Source organism: Carcharodon carcharias, chromosome 4, assembly GCF_017639515.1.
Source record: "Carcharodon carcharias isolate sCarCar2 chromosome 4, sCarCar2.pri, whole genome shotgun sequence".
NCBI classification, from domain to species: domain Eukaryota; kingdom Metazoa; phylum Chordata; class Chondrichthyes; order Lamniformes; family Lamnidae; genus Carcharodon; species Carcharodon carcharias.
The window spans coordinates 64,246,637-64,260,467 of NC_054470.1; positions in this window are offsets into that span (position 1 = coordinate 64,246,637).

A 13,831-nucleotide genomic window follows, 5' to 3' on the forward strand; every position below is an offset into this window, starting at 1 on the left:
GAAGCAGCTACCTTAATATGTCTGAGGTGCAGTGCTAAAGAATGCTCCGTCTCTCAAAGGAGATAGTCAACTATATCTGTCAGATGATCGGGCCTGAGATCTCCATGAACTGTGGGTAGACACCCCATACCAGCGGCACTAAAGGTCACAGCTGCCCTCAACTTCTATGCCTCTGGCTCCTTCCAGGGGTTAGTGGGTGATCTTTGCGGTGTCTCCCAATCAGCTGTCCACAATTGTGTCAAGCAGATTCCGGCGCTCTATTCAGGGAAATAGTTGACCTTCATCCACTACCGTTGGGACCAGGCAAGCCAGACACAGTGAGCCAGAGGCTTTGCGGCCATTGCTGGCTTCCCCCGCATCCAGGATGCAATCGACTGTACACGTGGCCACCAAGGCGCCAGCAGGTGAGCCCAGTGCCTTTGTCAACAAGAAGGGCTTCCACTCCATGGACGTGCAGATAGTGTGTGATCACAGGGTGCTGATTCTACAAGTCTGTGCAAGGTACCCAGACAGCTCCCATGATGCCTACACCCTCAGACACTCCCAGGTGCCGGAGCTCTTCAGTGCTCCAGCTCAGCTGGATGGATGGCTGCTGGCTGACAAGGGCTATCCCCTCAGAAGGTGGCTCATGATGCCTCTCCGCCATCCAAGAACAGAAGCTGAGCAGCGGTACAGTAGGATCCACGCCTCCTCAAGGGCTGTGGTGGAGAGAGCCATTGGTCATTCCCAGTGCGGTTCCTGGGACAGGACCACGGTCACATGCAGTTGATGGTGCACGCGCCCCCCTTATTGTGTGCTCACTCCCTCTGGTGCACTGCACATTCCCCCAGCCCGCCCGAGCCTTCCCCTTACCTGTGCCGTGTGCCACTTTCTCCCGCGGTCAGGAACAAAACAACCGGCGCACCCGAGACACGTGTCACCACCACCAAGCGACAAATGGAGACCGACCAGGAAATCGGCCCGGAGCCGGCAAGCCGCTCGTCACAGAGCCAAGCTAGCCCACCCAGTGAAGGATATATGCCATCAATGATTCAATGTAACTCTTTCGAGTACAAACACGTTTCCATCTGTTTCAGATGAAGTTACATTGTTTCATAGTTTGCCATTGTGAGATTTGAACTCTTGATTTTGGGGTTACAAACCCAGTACCATAACCACTTGGCAGTCACTAAACTCAGAGTTGGGGGCGGGATTACCAGGGGACAAAGCCTACCTGCTGGGTTAAGTGACCAATCCCAACATGGTACTCACCCTTCCTGAGCACAATAGGTCATTGAAGCACTTGCGACACTGGATCCGGGTGCATCGCACCACATCGCAGGAGCTCACAATCTCTGCCACCTCCTCCCAGGCACGTTTGGTCATGTGGAGGGGGCCTCCTCCTCCTCCTCCTCCTCCTGTCCTGGGGTATGAGGAGCTCCCGCCATGCTTCCACCTCCTCGAGGAGGGCAGCAAGGCAATCATCTGAAAAACGAGGGGCACAGTGCCCCACTGCCTGGCCTGCTCACCAGAAGCACTCTGGGGAGCCCTTCCATTGGCCATGATTTGCAGCCTTTGAAAGGCTGTAGCAACTTTTTAAAACAGGCTGCCGGTTCACCATTGGACCGTGGTCATGGCAGTCCCGCCAGCACTCGCCTACTCCCGCTGTCGTCAGCAGGATTCACGCTGCGCGGGCCTTAATTGGCCTGCCTGCATAAAATGGCGGGGTGGACCCGATCGCGATTGGCAATCTGGTCCACGCCTGCCTGCGCCCGGTCCGCTTGCCCAACAGGCAGAAAATTCTCCCTATGGAATGAGGAAGCTCATCCTATCTTGGCTCACCCCAAAGTTAGTCACACTCTGTCCCTTTGCATCGCTGTACCAATCTGTTCCTTAAAAACTGAACTTGTAGGTAAGGTGGTGGAGGTTTAAAAAAAGAACTCAGTGTTAATCATTCTTCCCAACATCTGTCTTAAATCTGCCCTTTCATGTTGACGCTGCACCCAGATTTATTTTTCTGCACCATAAACAGAAAGGCAGAAAGGATATAGTGTCTTTCACAATCGCCGGACAACTCAAAGTGCTTTACAAAATCAAAGAATTGTTAGACCGCAGAAGGAGGCCATTTGGCCCATTGTGTACAGCCAATTAAGTATTTTTGAAGTGTAGTCACTGGTGTAATGTAGAAAATGTGAGCGCCTATTTGCGCATAACTTCCCTGCTCTTTGAAATAGCGCAGTGGGATTTTTATGGAAGCAGGATTGAGAGCCACAGTTTAACATCTCACCTAAAAGACAGCACCTCTGGTAATGCAACATTCCCTCTACTGCACTGGAATGTTAGCCTTGATTTTTGTGCTCAGTCCAGGAGTGGGAAACCTTCTTACTCAGAGATAAGAATGCTACCAACTGAACCACAGCTGACACATAGAAACATAGAAAATAAGAGCAGGATTAGGCCATTCAGCCCTTTGAGCCTGCTCCACCATTCATTATGATCATGGCTGATCATCCAACTCAATAGCCTGCTCCCGATTTCTCCCCATATCCTTTGATCCCTTTTGCCCCATTTACCATTTACCATATTACTCAGCACCATCAGGTTCCTACTCAGTTACCTCCTTTCAAGGATAGAGATCCCAAGTTTCTCCAATCTTCCGTTCCCCCATTCATACTGGACTGGGTGGACCTTAGAAGTGTTAAACCAGCTTTCATCTAATTGAAGCTGGTTTCAGGAACCATCAGTCATCAGCCAGTCTGAGAACCAGATTCGGAAGCTAGCTACAAGTAGCTAAAGTATTTAACCTGTTCCAGTTTCAAAGTTCACCTGAGATCCAATCTCCTAGATATTCGACTACAAGAAACCTTGCAACCTACTGTGAATCCTTTGCTTTACAAGACCCTCACTTCAACTTTAAAAATCAAATCCATTCAAGAAACCACAGGCCTGCAATGTGGGAGACCAGAAATTGTAAATCAGAGACTGAGTTAACTGTAATCTATCAAAATGCACTCTCTTTATCTGTATCCAACCTTTGTGTGTATGTGTGTCTGTGCATTGCGTGAAACCAAGTGTGTGACATTGTGTTAATTTTGGGTAAGTGTGTGAGAATAAATAGCATCTGTTTTAAACACACAGAAGCTTGCTGCTGAATTATTTGATAGGAATACACACTCCAAGCCACTCACCATCCTGACTCGGAAATATATCACCGCTCCTTCACTATCGCTGAGTCAAAATCCCTCCCTAAGAGCACTGTAGATGTACCTACACCACCTGGATTGCAGTGGTTCAAGAAGGCAGCTCACCACCACCTTTGCAAGGGAAATTAGGGATGGACAATAAATGCTGACCCAGTCAGCGGTGTTCACATGCCGTAAATGAATAAAAAAATACAAAACATACTGATTATGGGCAGTAAGAAGGTAAATATATCCTGTCCGTGACAGTGGCAATTAATGTAAATGCTTTGTGATTATTTTCTTCCCCAATGCCACATTTGGTGTCAATGGCAAAGTCATATTTGACTGCTTGCAATGAGAAGAGGGCCTACAGAGGTTGGCAGGCAGGTGGAGCTGCACAATATCAATGCACAATTTCACCTGCCTCTGTTGAATAACCATAATCATGACACCAAAAGAATATGTTCGTAAAGATAATTGGCAAATCTCATAGGATTTGTTTACAAACACAATTGTCGACACATCAATTAATCAAAATGGAAATGACAGCAGCTTCACTGCCCCAGAACTAAAAATAGGTTTGGCGAGGACATCACAATGCCTAACTTGAGGAAATTGTAGCTTGTCAAACATTGGAAGCTGACCCCATGTCTGTAGGATCTGTTCCCATGTTGTGAACACCCTACATCGCACTGCCTATTTTGGGGGAAAAAAATCGACATTAAATACCTCACAATGAAACTGAGTAATGTTGATTTTTTTCCCCCAAAATAGGCAGTGCGATGTAGGGTATTTGATGCAGTCACAAATGTACTAAATACCTCACAATGAAACTGAGTAGTGCATTTGTGACTGCATCAAATACCCTACGTCTTATTGCCTATTTTGGGGGAAAAAAAATCAACATTACTCAGTTTCTTTAGGAGGAATTTATGCATTTGTGACTGCAATATGTAAATGAGGAAGGGATCAATGAGAGTTTTGATGGATTGAAAGGTAATGGAAGAGAACCCATTGCTTTGGTTATGATCGGATAGCTAAGATGGAACCAAGCCAGGACAATTTTACTAAGATGGATCACAGGGTAGATATGTGAATTCGACTACAGTTGTAATGCTGCAAGATGGTGACAAGTCATGTAATGGGTTGTTGTCGGTCTGAATGAGAAGAAGGGTGAGCTCGTGTTGCACACAACAACAGCGAGAGGTTGGGGTGGTCAACTGTGTCAAGGTTTCAGAAAGATAGAGAACAAGGCCGAAGAATGTACCATAGTCATAGGTTGCAGGGGATTTCATTTATAATGTTGATAAGGGCGGATTCAGTATTCCCCTCTCTCCCCCTCCCCTCCCCATCCCTGAACCCTGACTTCCCTCCCCACCCCTAACAACCTCCTCTCCTTGCCTTCCCATTCCCCCCTCCCCTACCAACTCTCCTCCCCTCCCTCCCCCTCAGCTCCCTCTCCTTCCTTCCCCCACCCTTACCTCCTGTCCCTCTCTTCCCCTCCTTCCACCATCCCCCCACTCCCTCCCTCCACTCCCTCCCTTCCCCCCACTCCCTCCCTCCACTCCCTCCCTTCCCCCCTCTCCATCCACACGCTCCCCCTACCCTCCCCCCTCCACTCCACATCCCTCCCGCTCCCCCTCCCCTCCACATCCCTCCCGTTCCCTGCCCCTCCCCTCCCCTCCCCCCCTCCACTCTCCCCAAAACCCCCCCTCCCCACCACCCCTCCCACCCAAACCCCCCCACCCCCCCAATTCTCTCCCACCACCACTCTCCCCCAAACGCACCCTACACCCTCTCCCCCAAACCCACCCTACACCCTCTCCCCCAAACCCACCCTACACCCTCTCCCCCAAACCCACCCTACACCCTCTCCCCACTCCCCCCTCTCCCCCAAACCCACCCTACACCCTCTCCCCACTCCCCCCTCTCCCCCAAACCCACCCTACACCCTCTCCCCACTCCCCCCTCTCCCCCAAACCCACCCTACACCCTCTCCCCCAAACCCACCCTACACCCTCTCCCCACTCCCCCCTCTCCCCCAAACCCACCCTACACCCTCTCCCCACTCCCCCCTCTCCCCCAAACCCACCCTACACCCTCTCCCCCACTCCCCCCTCTCCCCCAAACCCACCCTACACCCTCTCCCCACTCCACCCTACACCCTCTCCCCCTCTCCCCTAAACCCACCCTACACCCTCTCCCCACTCCACCCTACCCCCCTCTCCCCCAACCCTCCCCCCCAACCCCCCCCTCCCCAAAACCCCTCCTCCCCAACACCCGTCCTCCCCCTCCCCCCCACCCCCCTCCCCTCTCCCCCCATTCCCTACCCCCCCACCCCCCTCCAACACCCCCCTCCCCAACTACCCACCCCCCTCCTCCCCCCTACCCTCTCCCTAACCCCTCACCCCCCTCTCCCCTCAACCCCCACCCCCCCTCCTCTCCCCCCTCCCCCCACCCTCTCCCCCCTCCCCTCCTCTCCCCTCAACCCCCCACCCCTCCTCCACCCTCTCCCCCCACTCTCCCCCCCTCCCCTCTCCCTAACCCCCCCACCCCCTCCCCCATTCCCTCCCCCCGCACCACCCCCCCCTCTCCCCACCACCTCCCTCTCTCCCCCCCTCCCCCACCAACTCCCTCTCCCCCCCACCAACTCCCATACCATACCCCCCACCCCCCTCCCCCCTCTCTCCCCCCCCACCATACCCCCCCACCAACCCCCCTCTCTCTCTCCCCCACCAACCCCCCTCTCTCTCTCTCCCCCCCTACCCCCATCTCTCTCTCTCTCCCCCCCTACCCCCATCTCTCTCTCTCTCCCCCCCTACCCCCATCTCTCTCTCTCTCCCCCCCTACCCCCATCTCTCTCTCTCTCCCCCCCTACCCCCATCTCTCTCTCTCTCCCCCCCTACCCCCATCTCTCTCTCTCTCCCCCCCTACCCCCATCTCTCTCTCTCTCCCCCCCTACCCCCATCTCTCTCTCTCTCCCCCCCTACCCCCATCTCTCTCTCTCTCCCCCCCTACCCCCATCTCTCTCTCTCTCCCCCCCTACCCCCATCTCTCTCTCTCTCCCCCCCTACCCCCATCTCTCTCTCTCTCCCCCCCTACCCCCATCTCTCTCTCTCTCCCCCCCTACCCCCATCTCTCTCTCTCTCCCCCCCTACCCCCATCTCTCTCTCTCTCCCCCCCTACCCCCATCTCTCTCTCTCTCCCCCCCTACCCCCATCTCTCTCTCTCTCCCCCCCTACCCCCATCTCTCTCTCTCTCCCCCCCTACCCCCATCTCTCTCTCTCTCCCCCCCTACCCCCATCTCTCTCTCTCTCCCCCCCTACCCCCATCTCTCTCTCTCTCCCCCCTACCCCCATCTCTCTCTCTCTCCCCCCCTACCCCCATCTCTCTCTCTCTCCCCCCCTACCCCCATCTCTCTCTCTCTCCCCCCTACCCCCATCTCTCTCTCTCTCCCCCCCTACCCCCATCTCTCTCTCTCTCCCCCCCTACCCCCATCTCTCTCTCTCTCCCCCCCTACCCCCATCTCTCTCTCTCTCCCCCCCTACCCCCATCTCTCTCTCTCTCCCCCCCTACCCCCATCTCTCTCTCTCTCCCCCCCTACCCCCATCTCTCTCTCTCTCCCCCCCTACCCCCATCTCTCTCTCTCTCCCCCCCTACCCCCATCTCTCTCTCTCTCCCCCCCTACCCCCATCTCTCTCTCTCTCTCCCCCCTACCCCCATCTCTCTCTCTCTCCCCCCCTACCCCCATCTCTCTCTCTCTCCCCCCCTACCCCCATCTCTCTCTCTCTCCCCCCCTACCCCCATCTCTCTCTCTCTCCCCCCCTACCCCCATCTCTCTCTCTCTCCCCCCCTACCCCCATCTCTCTCTCTCTCCCCCCCTACCCCCATCTCTCTCTCTCTCCCCCCCTACCCCCATCTCTCTCTCTCTCCCCCCCTACCCCCATCTCTCTCTCTCTCCCCCCCTACCCCCATCTCTCTCTCTCTCCCCCCTACCCCCATCTCTCTCTCTCTCCCCCCCTACCCCCATCTCTCTCTCTCTCCCCCCCTACCCCCATCTCTCTCTCTCTCCCCCCCTACCCCCATCTCTCTCTCTCTCCCCCCCTACCCCCATCTCTCTCTCTCTCCCCCCCTACCCCCATCTCTCTCTCTCTCCCCCCCTACCCCCATCTCTCTCTCTCTCCCCCCCCTACCCCCATCTCTCTCTCTCTCCCCCCCTACCCCCATCTCTCTCTCTCTCCCCCCCTACCCCCATCTCTCTCTCTCTCCCCCCCCTACCCCCATCTCTCTCTCTCTCCCCCCCTACCCCCATCTCTCTCTCTCTCCCCCCCTACCCCCATCTCTCTCTCTCTCCCCCCCTACCCCCATCTCTCTCTCTCTCCCCCCCCTACCCCCATCTCTCTCTCTCTCCCCCCCCCTACCCCCATCTCTCTCTCTCTCCCCCCCCTACCCCCATCTCTCTCTCTCTCCCCCCCCTACCCCCATCTCTCTCTCTCTCCCCCCCTACCCCCATCTCTCTCTCTCTCCCCCCCCTACCCCCATCTCTCTCTCTCTCCCCCCCCTACCCCCATCTCTCTCTCTCTCCCCCCCTACCCCCATCTCTCTCTCTCTCCCCCCCTACCCCCATCTCTCTCTCTCTCCCCCCCTACCCCCATCTCTCTCTCTCTCCCCCCCTACCCCCATCTCTCTCTCTCTCCCCCCCTACCCCCATCTCTCTCTCTCTCCCCCCCTACCCCCATCTCTCTCTCTCTCCCCCCCTACCCCCATCTCTCTCTCTCTCCCCCCCTACCCCCATCTCTCTCTCTCTCCCCCCCCTACCCCCATCTCTCTCTCTCTCCCCCCCTACCCCCATCTCTCTCTCTCTCCCCCCCTACCCCCATCTCTCTCTCTCTCCCCCCTACCCCCATCTCTCTCTCTCTCCCCCCCTACCCCCATCTCTCTCTCTCTCCCCCCCTACCCCCATCTCTCTCTCTCTCCCCCCCTACCCCCATCTCTCTCTCTCTCCCCCCCTACCCCCATCTCTCTCTCTCTCCCCCCCTACCCCCATCTCTCTCTCTCCCCACCCTCCCCTGCCCCATCTCTCTCTCTCTCTCCCCCTCCCCCATCTCTCTCTCTCTCCCACTCCCCTACCCCATCTCTCTCTCTCCCCCCTCCGCTCCCCGTCTCTCTCTCTCCCCCCCCCTTCTCTCTCTCCCCCCCTTCCCCCTTCTCTCTCTCTCCCCCCCCCCACCCCCATCTCTCTCTCTCTCCCCCCCCTACCCCCATCTCTCTCTCTCTCCCCCCCTACCCCCATCTCTCTCTCTCTCCCCCCCCTACCCCCATCTCTCTCTCTCTCCCCCCCCTACCCCCATCTCTCTCTCTCTCCCCCCCTACCCCCATCTCTCTCTCTCTCCCCCCCCTACCCCCATCTCTCTCTCTCTCCCCCCCTACCCCCATCTCTCTCTCTCTCCCCCCCTACCCCCATCTCTCTCTCTCTCCCCCCCTACCCCCATCTCTCTCTCTCTCCCCCCCTACCCCCATCTCTCTCTCTCTCCCCCCCTACCCCCATCTCTCTCTCTCTCCCCCCCTACCCCCATCTCTCTCTCTCTCCCCCCCTACCCCCATCTCTCTCTCTCTCCCCCCCTACCCCCATCTCTCTCTCTCTCCCCCCCTACCCCCATCTCTCTCTCTCTCCCCCCCTACCCCCATCTCTCTCTCTCTCCCCCCCTACCCCCATCTCTCTCTCTCTCCCCCCCTACCCCCATCTCTCTCTCTCTCCCCCCCTACCCCCATCTCTCTCTCTCTCCCCCCCTACCCCCATCTCTCTCTCTCTCCCCCCCTACCCCCATCTCTCTCTCTCTCCCCCCCTACCCCCATCTCTCTCTCTCTCCCCCCCTACCCCCATCTCTCTCTCTCTCCCCCCCTACCCCCATCTCTCTCTCTCTCCCCCCCTACCCCCATCTCTCTCTCTCTCCCCCCCTACCCCCATCTCTCTCTCTCTCCCCCCCTACCCCCATCTCTCTCTCTCTCCCCCCCTACCCCCATCTCTCTCTCTCTCCCCCCCTACCCCCATCTCTCTCTCTCTCCCCCCCTACCCCCATCTCTCTCTCTCTCCCCCCCTACCCCCATCTCTCTCTCTCTCCCCCCCTACCCCCATCTCTCTCTCTCTCCCCCCCTACCCCCATCTCTCTCTCTCTCCCCCCCTACCCCCATCTCTCTCTCTCTCCCCCCCTACCCCCATCTCTCTCTCTCTCCCCCCCTACCCCCATCTCTCTCTCTCTCCCCCCCTACCCCCATCTCTCTCTCTCTCCCCCCCTACCCCCATCTCTCTCTCTCTCCCCCCCTACCCCCATCTCTCTCTCTCTCCCCCCCTACCCCCATCTCTCTCTCTCTCCCCCCCTACCCCCATCTCTCTCTCTCTCCCCCCCTACCCCCATCTCTCTCTCTCTCCCCCCCTACCCCCATCTCTCTCTCTCTCCCCCCCTACCCCCATCTCTCTCTCTCTCCCCCCCTACCCCCATCTCTCTCTCTCTCCCCCCCTACCCCCATCTCTCTCTCTCTCCCCCCCCTACCCCCATCTCTCTCTCTCTCCCCCCCTACCCCCATCTCTCTCTCTCTCCCCCCCTACCCCCATCTCTCTCTCTCTCCCCCCCTACCCCCATCTCTCTCTCTCTCCCCCCCTACCCCCATCTCTCTCTCTCTCCCCCCCTACCCCCATCTCTCTCTCTCTCCCCCCCTACCCCCATCTCTCTCTCTCTCCCCCCCTACCCCCATCTCTCTCTCTCTCCCCCCCTACCCCCATCTCTCTCTCTCTCCCCCCCTACCCCCATCTCTCTCTCTCTCCCCCCCTACCCCCATCTCTCTCTCTCTCCCCCCCTACCCCCATCTCTCTCTCTCTCCCCCCCTACCCCCATCTCTCTCTCTCTCCCCCCCTACCCCCATCTCTCTCTCTCTCCCCCCCTACCCCCATCTCTCTCTCTCTCCCCCCCTACCCCCATCTCTCTCTCTCTCCCCCCCTACCCCCATCTCTCTCTCTCTCCCCCCCTACCCCCATCTCTCTCTCTCTCCCCCCCTACCCCCATCTCTCTCTCTCTCCCCCCCTACCCCCATCTCTCTCTCTCTCCCCCCCTACCCCCATCTCTCTCTCTCTCCCCCCCTACCCCCATCTCTCTCTCTCTCCCCCCCCTACCCCCATCTCTCTCTCTCTCCCCCCCTACCCCCATCTCTCTCTCTCTCCCCCCCTACCCCCATCTCTCTCTCTCTCCCCCCCTACCCCCATCTCTCTCTCTCTCCCCCCCTACCCCCATCTCTCTCTCTCTCCCCCCTACCCCCATCTCTCTCTCTCTCCCCCCCTACCCCCATCTCTCTCTCTCTCCCCCCCTACCCCCATCTCTCTCTCTCTCCCCCCCTACCCCCATCTCTCTCTCTCTCCCCCCCTACCCCCATCTCTCTCTCTCTCCCCCCCTACCCCCATCTCTCTCTCTCTCCCCCCCTACCCCCATCTCTCTCTCTCTCCCCCCCTACCCCCATCTCTCTCTCTCTCCCCCCCTACCCCCATCTCTCTCTCTCTCCCCCCCTACCCCCATCTCTCTCTCTCTCCCCCCCTACCCCCATCTCTCTCTCTCTCCCCCCCTACCCCCATCTCTCTCTCTCTCCCCCCCTACCCCCATCTCTCTCTCTCTCCCCCCCTACCCCCATCTCTCTCTCTCTCCCCCCCTACCCCCATCTCTCTCTCTCTCCCCCCCTACCCCCATCTCTCTCTCTCTCCCCCCCTACCCCCATCTCTCTCTCTCTCCCCCCCTACCCCCATCTCTCTCTCTCTCCCCCCCTACCCCCATCTCTCTCTCTCTCCCCCCCTACCCCCATCTCTCTCTCTCTCCCCCCCTACCCCCATCTCTCTCTCTCTCCCCCCCTACCCCCATCTCTCTCTCTCTCCCCCCCTACCCCCATCTCTCTCTCTCTCCCCCCCTACCCCCATCTCTCTCTCTCTCCCCCCCTACCCCCATCTCTCTCTCTCTCCCCCCCTACCCCCATCTCTCTCTCTCTCCCCCCCTACCCCCATCTCTCTCTCTCTCCCCCCCTACCCCCATCTCTCTCTCTCTCCCCCCCTACCCCCATCTCTCTCTCTCTCCCCCCCTACCCCCATCTCTCTCTCTCTCCCCCCCTACCCCCATCTCTCTCTCTCTCCCCCCCTACCCCCATCTCTCTCTCTCTCCCCCCCTACCCCCATCTCTCTCTCTCTCCCCCCCTACCCCCATCTCTCTCTCTCTCCCCCCCTACCCCCATCTCTCTCTCTCTCCCCCCCTACCCCCATCTCTCTCTCTCTCCCCCCCTACCCCCATCTCTCTCTCTCTCCCCCCCTACCCCCATCTCTCTCTCTCTCCCCCCCTACCCCCATCTCTCTCTCTCTCCCCCCCTACCCCCATCTCTCTCTCTCTCCCCCCCTACCCCCATCTCTCTCTCTCTCCCCCCTACCCCCATCTCTCTCTCTCTCCCCCCCTACCCCCATCTCTCTCTCTCTCCCCCCCTACCCCCATCTCTCTCTCTCTCCCCCCCTACCCCCATCTCTCTCTCTCTCCCCCCCCTACCCCCATCTCTCTCTCTCTCCCCCCCCACCCCCATCTCTCTCTCTCTCCCCCCCACCCCCATCTCTCTCTCTCTCCCCCCCCTACCCCCATCTCTCTCTCTCTCTCCCCCCCCTACCCCCATCTCTCTCTCTCTCCCCCCCCCTACCCCCATCTCTCTCTCTCTCCCCCCCCCTACCCCCATCTCTCTCTCTCTCCCCCCCCCTACCCCCATCTCTCTCTCTCTCCCCCCCCCTACCCCCATCTCTCTCTCTCTCCCCCCCCCTACCCCCATCTCTCTCTCTCTCCCCCCCCTACCCCCATCTCTCTCTCTCTCCCCCCCTACCCCCATCTCTCTCTCTCTCCCCCCCTACCCCCATCTCTCTCTCTCTCCCCCCCTACCCCCATCTCTCTCTCTCTCCCCCCCCTACCCCCATCTCTCTCTCTCTCCCCCCCCCTACCCCCATCTCTCTCTCTCTCCCCCCCCCTACCCCCATCTCTCTCTCTCTCCCCCCCCCTACCCCCATCTCTCTCTCTCTCCCCCCCCTACCCCCATCTCTCTCTCTCTCCCCCCCTACCCCCATCTCTCTCTCTCTCCCCCCCTACCCCCATCTCTCTCTCTCTCCCCCCCTACCCCCATCTCTCTCTCTCCCCCCTACCCCCATCTCTCTCTCTCTCCCCCCTACCCCCATCTCTCTCTCTCTCCCCCCCTACCCCCATCTCTCTCTCTCTCCCCCCCTACCCCCATCTCTCTCTCTCTCCCCCCCTACCCCCATCTCTCTCTCTCTCCCCCCCTACCCCCATCTCTCTCTCTCTCCCCCCCTACCCCCATCTCTCTCTCTCTCCCCACCTACCCCCATCTCTCTCTCCCCCCCTACCCCCATCTCTCTCTCCCCACCTACCCCCATCTCTCTCTCCCCCCCACCCCCATCTCTCTCTCCCCCCCTACCCCATCTCTCTCTCCCCCCCTACCCCCATCTCTCTCTCCCCCCCTACCCCCATCTCTCTCTCCCCCCCTACCCCCATCTCTCCCCCTACCCCCATCTCTCCCCCTACCCCCATCTCTCTCTCCCCCCTACCCCCATCTCTCTCTCCCCCCCACCAACCTCCCTACCATACCCCCCCATCCGCCCTCTCTCTCACCCCCCTATACCCCTCTCTCTCCCACCCACCAACCCCCCTACCATACCCCCCCACCATACCCCCCCACCCCTCCTCTCTCTCACCCCCTACCCACCTCTCTCACCCCCTACCCACCTCTCTCACCCCCTACCCACCTCTCTCACCCCCTACCCACCTCTCTCACCCCCCTACCCCCCTCCACCCACTCCATCCCCTCCCCCCCACCGCCCCACCACCCCCTCACCTCACACCTACCCCCACCACCCCCTCACCTCCCACCTAACCCCCCACCACCCCCTCTCTCTCACCCCCCTACCCCTCTCTCTCCCCCCCTCCACCCCACTCCCTCACCCCCCACCTACCCCCCCACCACCCCCTCACCTCCCACCTACCCCCACACCACCCCCTCTCTCTCACCCCCTACCCGCCTCTCTCCCCCTCCACCCACCCACCCCCTCACCTACCCCCCACCACCCCCTCCCCGCCCACCTACCCCCTCCACCACCCCCTCACCTCCCACCACCCCCTCCCACCACCCCCTCACCTCCCACCACCCCCTCCCACCACCCCCTCACCTACTCCCCTCACCTCCCACCTACCCCCCCACCACCCCCTCACCTCCCACCTACCCCCCCACCACCCCCTCACCTCCCACCTACCTCCCCCACCACCCCCTCACCTGCCCCCCCCACCTCCTCACCTGCCCCCCCCACCTCCCACCTACCCCACCACCCCCTCCCCCACCTCCCACCTACCCCACCGCCCCCTTCCCCCCACCTCCCACCTACCCCACCGCCCCCTTCCCCCCCCCCCACCTCCCACCTACCCCACCGCCCCCTCCCCCCCCCCACCTCCCACCTACCCCACCGCCCCCTCCCCCCCCCACCTCCCACCTACCCCACCGCCCCCTTCCCCCCCCCACCTCCCACCTACCCCACCGCCCCCTCCCCCCCCCACCTCCCACCTACCCCACCGCCCCCTCCCCCCCCCACCTCCCACCTACCC